This window comes from Nuphar pumila, chromosome 17 (assembly GCF_984573655.1).
Source record: "Nuphar pumila chromosome 17, dmNupPumi1.hap1.1, whole genome shotgun sequence".
In the NCBI taxonomy this organism is placed as follows: Eukaryota; Viridiplantae; Streptophyta; class Magnoliopsida; order Nymphaeales; family Nymphaeaceae; genus Nuphar; species Nuphar pumila.
Genome location: NC_143265.1, coordinates 29,263,057 through 29,273,235, shown reverse-complemented (window position 1 = coordinate 29,273,235; position 10,179 = coordinate 29,263,057).

Here is a 10,179-nt window from a genome sequence, read left to right as displayed (position 1 = left end):
TTAGATAAATTAATTACATTTGTATTATCACAGAAAATAGTTGTATTTTTGAATTTTAAACCAAAATCATTTAAGGTTTGTTTCATCCAGATGACTTGTGTACATGCCAGGCTTGCAGCAATGTATTCAGCTTCAGTAGTTAATAATGATATATAGTTTTGTTTCTTACTGAACCATGAAACTAGTGAGTGCCCTAACATATGACATATTCCACTTATGCTTTTTCTATCAGATTTACTACCAGCAAAATCAACATCACTGTATGAGATTAAATCAAATATAGATGATTTTGAATAAAATAACCCAAAATCAACAGTTCCTTTTAGATATCTCATTATTCTTTTTACAACTTTAAGACGTGATTCCTTTGGATTTGATTGAAATCTAGCACACAAGCAAACACTGAACATAATATCTGGACGGCTAGCAGTTAAATATAGTAGTGATCATATCATACCTCTGAATAATTTTGTATCAACAGTCTTACCATCTTCATCTTTGTCCAATGTAGTGGTTGTGCTCATATGTGTATTATTTGAAGCAGTTGAGTTCATGTTGAACCTCTTTAGAAGTTCATGAGCATATTTTGACTGATTGACGAAGACTCCATCCATGGTTTGCTTAATATGCAGTCCAAGAAAGTAGGTGAGTTCTCCCATCATACTCATTTCAAATTCTTTCTGCATAGACTTAGAAAAATCTTGACAAAGACCATTGTTAGTAGATCCAAAGATGATATCGTCCACATATATTTGAACGATTAAGGTATGAGCATCCACTATTTTTATAAATAAAGTTGAGTCTGCTTTGCCTACAGAAAATCCAGTTTTTAATAAAAAAGTTTTAAGTCTATCGTACCAAGCACGAGGTGCTTGTTTTAATCCATATAAAGCACATTTTAGTTTAAAAACATGATCAAGAAATTGTTCATTTTCAAAACCTGGAGGTCGTTTTACATATACTACTTCATTTATAAAACCATTTAGAAAAGCACTTTTAACATCCATTTGATATAGTTTAAAATCCATATAGCTTGCATGTGCCAAAAACATTCTTATGGATTCAAGTCTAGCAACAGGAGCAAATGTTTCATCAAAGTCAATACCTTCATCCTAATTGTATCATTAAGCCACTAGCCTTGCCTTGTTTCTTACAACATTACCTGATTCATCCAGCTTGTTTCTGAAGATCCATCTTGTCCCAATGATTTGATGATCTTTTGGTTTTGATATAAGATCTCACACATCATTTCTTTGGAACTGGTTAAGTTCTTCAGCCATTGGTAGCATCCACAACTCATCTATGATGGCTCCATCAATCTTTTTAGGTTCAAGTTGAGAAATGAAAGTCATATTTGCAATACGTTCCAACTGAGCTCTTGTTTGAACCCCCTTGGTCAGGTCTCCCAAAATTTGCTTTTGAGGATGATCTGTGATTTCAGCAAATGTTCTTTGATGATCATCTTCATTAGATTCAACTGTGTTATCTAAAAGAAAATTTGTACTTTCAAGATCATCACCATTAGTCTTATTATGAACAGATTGACCAATAGATTCATTAAAACTGACATTCATAGATTATTTAATAGTATTAGTACTTTTATTGAAAACTCTGTATGCTTTACTATGACTTGATTATCCTAGAAATATGCCTTCAACAGATTTAGCATCAAATTTATCAAGGCTATCTTTTGTGTTCAGGATAAAGCATTTACACCCAAAGACTTTAAAGTAGTCTATTCTTGGAGTTTTGTCATAGAATAATTCATAGGGAGTTTTATTCAACAAAGGTCTAATAAGTACACTATTTGAAATATAGCATGCAGTATTGACAGCTTTAGCCCAAAAATATTTAGCAAGATTGTTATGTTGAAGCATAGTTATGACAGATTCTTGAAGGGTTCTATTCTTTCTTTCTACTACACCATTTTGAGGTGCAGCTCTAGGAAAGACAAAGTTATGTGAAATACCATGCAAGTTACAAAAGTTTTCAAAAAGATCATTATCAAATTCTCCTCTATGGTCACTACGAATTTTAACAATTATAGAGGATTTTTCATTTTGTAATTTTTTACATAAAATCTCAAATTCACAAAACGTTTTGCTTTTATTTTTCAAAAATATTACACAAGTGAATCTTGAGTAATCATCAACAATTACAAAAGCATATCGATTATGATTGAGGCTAGCTACCCTAGAAGGACCAAAAAGATCCAGGTGGAGAAGCTCTAAAGGTCTTTTACTTGACACAACATTTTTTGATTTGAAAGATGATTTTGACAATTTTCCTAATTGACAAGCATCACAAAAATAGTCTTTTTTAAATGGTATTTTAGGTAACCCACGAACCAGGTTATTTTTAGTCAGTTTAGAGATATATTTAAAGTTAACATGGCCCATTCTCATATGCCATAAATTTTGAGAGTCATCATTTGCTATGAGACAATGTTCAGTAATATTATCTAAGTATAATTCATATACATTATTTTTCCTTATACCTTTTAAAACAATGTTTTCGTTTGTGTACACTATGATGCACACATCATGTTTAAAACTGACATTATATCCTATGTCATACATTTGACTGATACTTAGGAGATTGTGTTTTAAACCTTTAATAAGGAGAACATCTTTAATAAGAGGTTTATCAATATTACAAATATTGTCAATCCCAATTATTAAACCTTTGTTGTTATCTCCAAAGGTGACGGTTCCTCCTTCTTTATGATGAAGAACTGCAAAAAGATCTGGATGTCCTGTCATATGTTTTGAACATCCATTGTCTAATATTCATCTATTCTTCTTTTTCAATGTCTGCAACAAATCAAGTAAAAAATCTTTTTGGTACCCGATCGGGTCCCTTTTTGTTAGATTTTGGAACCCATATCCATTTTTATTTGGGTTTATCTATAATCTTAGAGGAGTACATGGAATTAAACTTAAAATTATAATACTCCTGTTTAGGTTCAGCAGAACCTTTGACAAAAGTGGTCTTTTGATTCGTACAAGAAGGTTTACTATAATGAGAGTAACTAATACCATTCTTGTAAAAAGAAAATTTTTGAGAGGATAGGAGTTTGTCCAGGTTCTCTTTTCCTTTGGTAAACTTGAAAACCATTTTCATAAGGTTTTCTGTTTTACCTTTTAGTTCTGAAATTTCTGCTTGAAGATTTTTAGTCCGAGAGCAAGTAGACGAGATTTCAGAAGTAAGCATGAAATTTTTCTTTTTCAACTCAGAATTTTCAACAATGAGTTTTTCATTTTTTTGAGAAAGCTTCAAATTTTCAGATTTTAAAACTTTATTTTTGAGACACATTTTTTTAGATTCTTCAAATAGTTCTTGAAAAGCATCTAGAAGTTCTTCAAAGGAAAAGTCAGAAATTTCACTTACAAGGCTTTTGTTTGCCATGAAGCACATGTTTGCAGTTTTGACTTCATCATCACTTGACTCTTCACTGGTGGATGGTTCTGAATCATCCCATTGAGCATGGAGAGCCTTCTTTTTGAAGAACCTTATCTTTGGTTCCTTGACTTTAGATCTTCTTTTCAGAAGAGGACAATCACATCTTACGTGACATGTCTTATTGCATTGATAGCACATGGTATCTTCTTTAGAATCTTTGTGCTTTTTGGACAGTCTGTTCTTTCTCATGAAGCGCTGGAATCTTCGAGTAAGTAGCGTAAATTCAAATTCTTTTTCTTAGTCTTCATTCTCAAAAATGGCTGAGAAGACTAGATTTTTCTTTGGAGGTTGTTCTTCTTCCCTTCTTTCCTTCATATAGACTTCATAGGCCATAAAATTGCCTATTAAGTCATCCAGAGTAAGCTTGGATAGATCTTGGGCTTCTTCAATAGATGTGGTCTTTTTCTTCCAGTCAGTTGTAAGAGATCTCAAGATCTTTTTCACCTTATCGCTCTGGGAATAGGTTTCTCCCAGAGATTTAAGATCATTGGTGATATTGGCGAATCTGGTAAACATCTCTGTGATGGATTCATCCTTATTCATTTTGAATAGTTCATATTTTTTAACTAGAGATGAGATCTTTGCTTCTTTTACTCTATTAGTTCCTTCATGGATAACCTCCAGAGAATGCCATATATCATAGGCAGATTCACAAACTGATATTTTGTTAAACTCATTTTGATCGATGGCGCAATATAATGCATTCATAGCTTTTGCATTTAGGTTTGCCGTATTCTTTTCTTCATCAGACCATGAAGCATAGTCTGAGGTTGGAGATGTGTATGGATATTCTACAATTTTCCACACAGCAAAGTCTATAGACTTTAGAAATATGGTCATTCTGCACTTCCAATATCCATAGTTTGTGCCACTAAAAAAAGGAGGGCGAGATGAGTGTTGACCTTCGATGTCACGAGCATAAGAGGTTCATGCCATTCTTGTGCCGGAAGACTTGTTATGTTGAAACCAACAAAACCTGCTCTAATACCAAATGAAATTTCACTAGAGGGGGGGTGAATAGTGAAATTCGTTGCAGATCGATAATATAAAAAAATAAGACAATTAGGCACAACACAATAAACACAGGATTTATACTGGTTCGGTCGAATTACTGACCTACATCCAGTCCCCAAGTAAAACACTTGAGCCTTTCACTATAAAATCTGTGTTACAGGATAAATAGTACAACACTCTCTTCCTCAGAGGTCTACTTCTCTCAACAAAGAAGGGAAACACCCTCTTCCTCAGAGGTCTACTTCTCTCAACAGAGAAGGGATACAGCAGATAACATAAAGTTACAACACTTTCCTATAGAACCTTAAGAATGATATGCAGAATATGAATGCACGTATGAAGATTCTCTCTTTTGAAAATAGGCAGAATAATCTTTCAGGAGAACAAAATGTTCTTTTTCTTTTTCTTTTTCTTTACACACTTGATTCTTTTGTCAGAGAGCATTTCATGTCTTTTTCTCTTTCTTTTTCTAAGCTCTTTTTTAGTGTGTCAAGTAGGAATGTTTCTCTTTGAAAGCTTACATGTATATTTCTTGAAATATTATTTTGTCTGTATATATAGATCTTCAAAAATAATCATTGCTTTTTGAAATACTTTGAAATAATTGTCCTTTTGTGATGTGAGATGCCAGGTCATCTCAAAAACAACTTTTGTAGAAAAAGGTGTGACATAATGTGTACTATATATTGCTTTTTCAGAAATCGTCATTTTATAAATTTAAATAATTGTTAAGTAATAAATGTTGGTGTATTTAAATAATGATAGTTTCTTCAAGTCGTCATTTCTAAATTAAATAGTTTGGGGTATAATATATGTTGGTGTAAAAAATGAGGTTTAATTTGTAATGGGTCTTTTCTCAAATAAATGTTTTGTAGTACATTGAACGTTGAAGTATTTAGAAATATAATTTATATTGTAATTTATCTTTACTTAATTAAATGATTTATAGTACATTAATTGTTTTATTACAAATCATCACTTCTTTGTTTAAATGTATGTAAGTACAATAAATGCTTGTTTAGTACTTTAATTTACAAATGGTCATTTCTTGAGTAAATGCTTTTTAAGTACTATTTAATGCTTACTAAAAGAATGATGACTTCAAATATAAGTCATCACTTTTTGAGTGAGTGTTTTTGAAATTATATTTAATGCTTAAAGAAATAAATGGTCATTTCTTAATTTAATAAAATAATGTTTGTTTTCTCAAATCATCATTTCTAAAATGAATGATTTGAAACTCAATAAATGCTTGAGTAATACTTATATTACAAATAGTCATTTCTTAAACAAATGATTGTATGTTATGAACCAATACATCTTTTCACAATTTGTCTTTTCTTATATAAATGTTTATGTATTATGAACCAAAATTTCTTACGTAAATATTTGTATATTATGAGCCAATGCATTTTGTCTTTTCTTACATAAATGCTTTTAAAATCATGAGCTTTTATATCTTGTCCAATTGTCTTTTTCATAAATGTTTGTAAGAAGTACAATTAATGCTTTTGAAATCATGAGCTATTATATTTTATCAATTTGTCTTTTTCATAAATGCTTTTAAGAAGTACAATGATTTATTTCAAAAAGATGTTTTTGAAATACTATAATATACATAACGTATTTTTTTATGAAAGCTTACCTTTTGTAAATAAATGGCTTGTATGATTTCAAAGCATATAGTCTAATATAAAATATGCATGCTTTTGAAGGTTCTGTTACATATGACTCTAAAGAAGAAAAAATCTTCATCTTGAAGTAGTCGATCTTCTTGGATAATCTTTAATGCATCTCTTTGGCTCATCAAGCTTTTTCTTCAGAGTAGTATGATTGCATCAAATTGTTGCACTTGATCAAGTTGTCTTCACTCTTCTTAAGTGAAATAACCTTGCATCAAATACATGTTAAATACATAGCACATCATATCCAGTCATAATATAACATATCCAGTTTCAAATATGAAAGCATATCATATTTATTATATTTATCATGTATCATATATATGCATCATGAAAGCATATTATATTTATCATGTATCATCAAAACATAGTTTCTCAACAATGTTGGCCTAGGGAATGGTCAAACTTCCAAAAATCGCAGATCCTCTTGTGATCATGGGAAAATTCAAAAAACAATTTTGCAAGTTCCATAGGGCAATGAGACATGACACAGAGTATTGCTTTGTCCTCAAGCATTTAGTGCAGGATTGCATTGACAAAAATCTCCTTGTGGAGGATGAATAAGAAAATAAACTGAAAATATTGTCAACATCATTCCCTGATCATTCAGCGACAACCATTACAGAATATCCCTTCTTGCCACAAAATCATATATGCTCATGCTCCAATGAGGATATCAATCTCCAACACTGGGTCATGGTTCTCCATCAAACCCAACTTACCCCCAAGAAAATGAACATTATCTCGATTCTGAATCGGATAAACCCATCAGTCAAAGCCAAAAAACAGATCCCTGCTTTCCCCAAGAAATTCATCAAAAAGTAGATCCCTATAGAGAAAACAGAGGAAAAGCGAGCTAACCTCCTCCAGAAGCCAGTCACGATACTTTCCAATGTTTCAATCTTTGAGTTGACTCATGATTCTCTGAAGCATCAGGAGATGCTAAATGATTTGCTGAGGAAGATTAAACTAAAGTCAGACACCACTTTAGAAGATATGGCACAAATTATGAATCAAGCGATGACCAATGCGCCTATCACTTTCTCAGATGAGGACTTGCCAAAACCTCATACTTTTCATAATAATGCATTGTATATCAAGGTGAGGACCAGAGGCATGACTGTCCCATATGTGCTTGTTGATGGAGACAACAACCACAATATTTGCCCATAAGTGACCGCAAAGGGATTGGGATTAAAAGAAGATGAATACTTTCCAGATCTGATCACCATTTGTGGTTTTGATAACCATGGGCATACAACAAAAGGGAAGACTTTCTTAGAATTTTTTATTAATTACTCAGTACACAGTTTTATTCTATGTCATCAATGTACCACCAACAGACAATCTCCTTGTTGGAACGTACATGGATTCACAATGCCAATGTTGTTCCTTCAACCCTCCATTAATGTATTAAATGGTCAAAGGGAGGAGTGATCACCACCATTATGGGCAAAGACCCTGAAGAGAGGCTACTGCAGCCAATGATCCCACGTGCAACATTTATTGTAGACATTCCCAGCATCAGGGAAAGTGATAAAATTAATCTCAATGAAAGTCTAGAAATGTTGAAGCTAAAAGAAGTTCAGCTGTTAGAGAACATTACAACAATAGTTCAATGACAATAACCTCATTTCTTCAAATTGGGAGGATGTCTTGATTACCACCCTTTTAAAGATCATCCCTTATTCCCTCAATTTTCCAAAGACAAAAAGGGATTTGATTTTCTGCTAAAGCATGATTACCAGCCCTTCCGAGGCATGGGCAAAAATGAAGACGGCAAGATGGAGCCGATCATGCCCGCTCGACATTCAACTAAGTCAAGATTGAGGTTCACAGGTCGAACATCCAATAAAGGAACTGTATTAGTCAAAGGAACAAAATGAGAAGGATAATGCCATAGTTTTTCTACTTTCTTTCCTTTCATTTTTAGTCGTCTTGTAAGGACAACACAGTTCTAGTCATTGATGTCCTTTGTCAATTTCTGTAAATACTCAGTTGTTGTTCTCAGCTTTACTCAATCAATGAAAAAATGATCTTCTCTTCACGTCTCGGTGCCTATCATTCTTGCTCATATTTTGTCTATGCCATTATTCTTTGCTTTCGTACAAAAGGCTATTTTGGGGTTTGGGGTTTTCCTTAAAAGCTTTTCTTTGCATTTTTATGACTGTCAAATCATAACTCCTAAACCAATGAAAAGGCTTGTTATCAATCCTAAATTTTCTCAAAATAACTCCAAGCCATCAAGGATTCATAAGATAAAGGCAAGAGCAGAGGTTAGCAAGGCGACAGAGCAGATTGAAGAGCCAGCAGAGTTTGATTCAACTATTTAAGAATTATCAGAATTTGCTCATATTCAGAAGCAGGATGAACCATCATCTTTGGTTCAGGATCCAATAGAAGATATCAACATTGGTTCATAAGATGATCCAAAAATCCTCAAAATTGGCTCAAGCCTAAATGCAGATGAGAAAGGAAGACTCATCCATTTTCTTAAACAGCATCAAGAAGTATTCGCCTGGACTTACGAGGATATGCCAGGATTGAATCCCAAGTTGGTTGAGCATCACCTCAAGTTGAAATCAGATTCTAGGCCAATCAAGCAAAAGCTAAGAAAATTGGATCCTCGAGTTGAGCAGCAAGTCAAGGAAGGACTTAAAGATTTACTAAAGGCAGGCTTCATCTGTACCATTGATTATCCAGAATGGTTAGCAAACATTGTGGCAGTTCCTAAGAAAAATGGCAAAAGTCAAATCTATATTGATTTCAGAGATTTCAATAAGGCTACTCCAAAAAATGATTATCCCCTTCCCAATATTGATCTCCTGATCGATAGCACGACAGACCATGTCATGTTTTTCTTTATGGATGGATATTCAGGCTATAATCAAATCAAGTTGGCCCCTCGTGATCAGTCAAAAACTTCCTTCACCACACCATGGAGAACCTTTTGCTATACAGTCATGTCATTTGGGCTTAAGAATGCTGGGGCAACCTATCAGAGAGCAATAACCATTATTTTTCATGATCAAATACATAAAATCATGGATGCCTTTGTGAATAACATCTTGGTCAAATCTAAAAAAGAAGAGGATCATCTTGATGCTCTTGGTCAAGTCTTTGAAAGGCTTATTCTCTACCAATTAAGGCTCAACCCTCAGAAATGTGTCTTTGGAGTAAAGTCAGGTAAACTACTTGGCTTCATAATCAGTAAGAAGGGAATAGAGGTGGATCCTGCTAAGGCAAAAGCCATCATTGACATGTCAGCCTCTAAGGACGCATTCAGTCTATTTGCCAGTTTATATTCAATCTGGCAATGAGATGTGAACCTTTCAATCATCTGTTAAGAAAAGGAGTAGAATTCGAATGGAGACCAGAGTGTCAACTTTCATTCGAGTGCATCAAGAAATATCTCATTAATCCACCAGTTCTGAAGCCACCAGAACTTAGAAAACCACTTCTGTTATACATTTCTGTCAATCAAAATGCATGTGGTGGATTCCTGGCACAATATGAAGAAGGCAGACTGATAGAGCATGTCATCTATTATGTGAGCAAAACTTTCATTGATTATGAAAAAAAATATTCTCAAATGGTAAAGACATGTCTAGCTTTGGTATGGATGTGTCAGAAACTGAGGCATTACTTGTTGGCGTCTGAAGTCAAGCTTCTATCAAGACTCAGTCCTCTCAAATACATTCTTGAATAACCTTTTATTACTGGACGGATCACGAAATGACAAGTCCTCTTAATGCAATATGACTTAGAGTATGTTTCTCAAAAGTCGATCAAAGGCCAAGTCATAGTTGACCAACTGGCAAATTTTCCCCTGACCGAAGAAATTAAAGCAAAAGATGATTTTCCTAATGAGCGAATCTACAATGTCCAACAATCTCCAGTTTGTAATTTACTTTTTGATGACTCTAAAAACATGGCTGACATAGAGATTGGAATCTTACTGATCATGCCTGAGAAGGAAATGATCGCTTATTCTCTTAAGCTCGGCTTTCAATGTACTCAC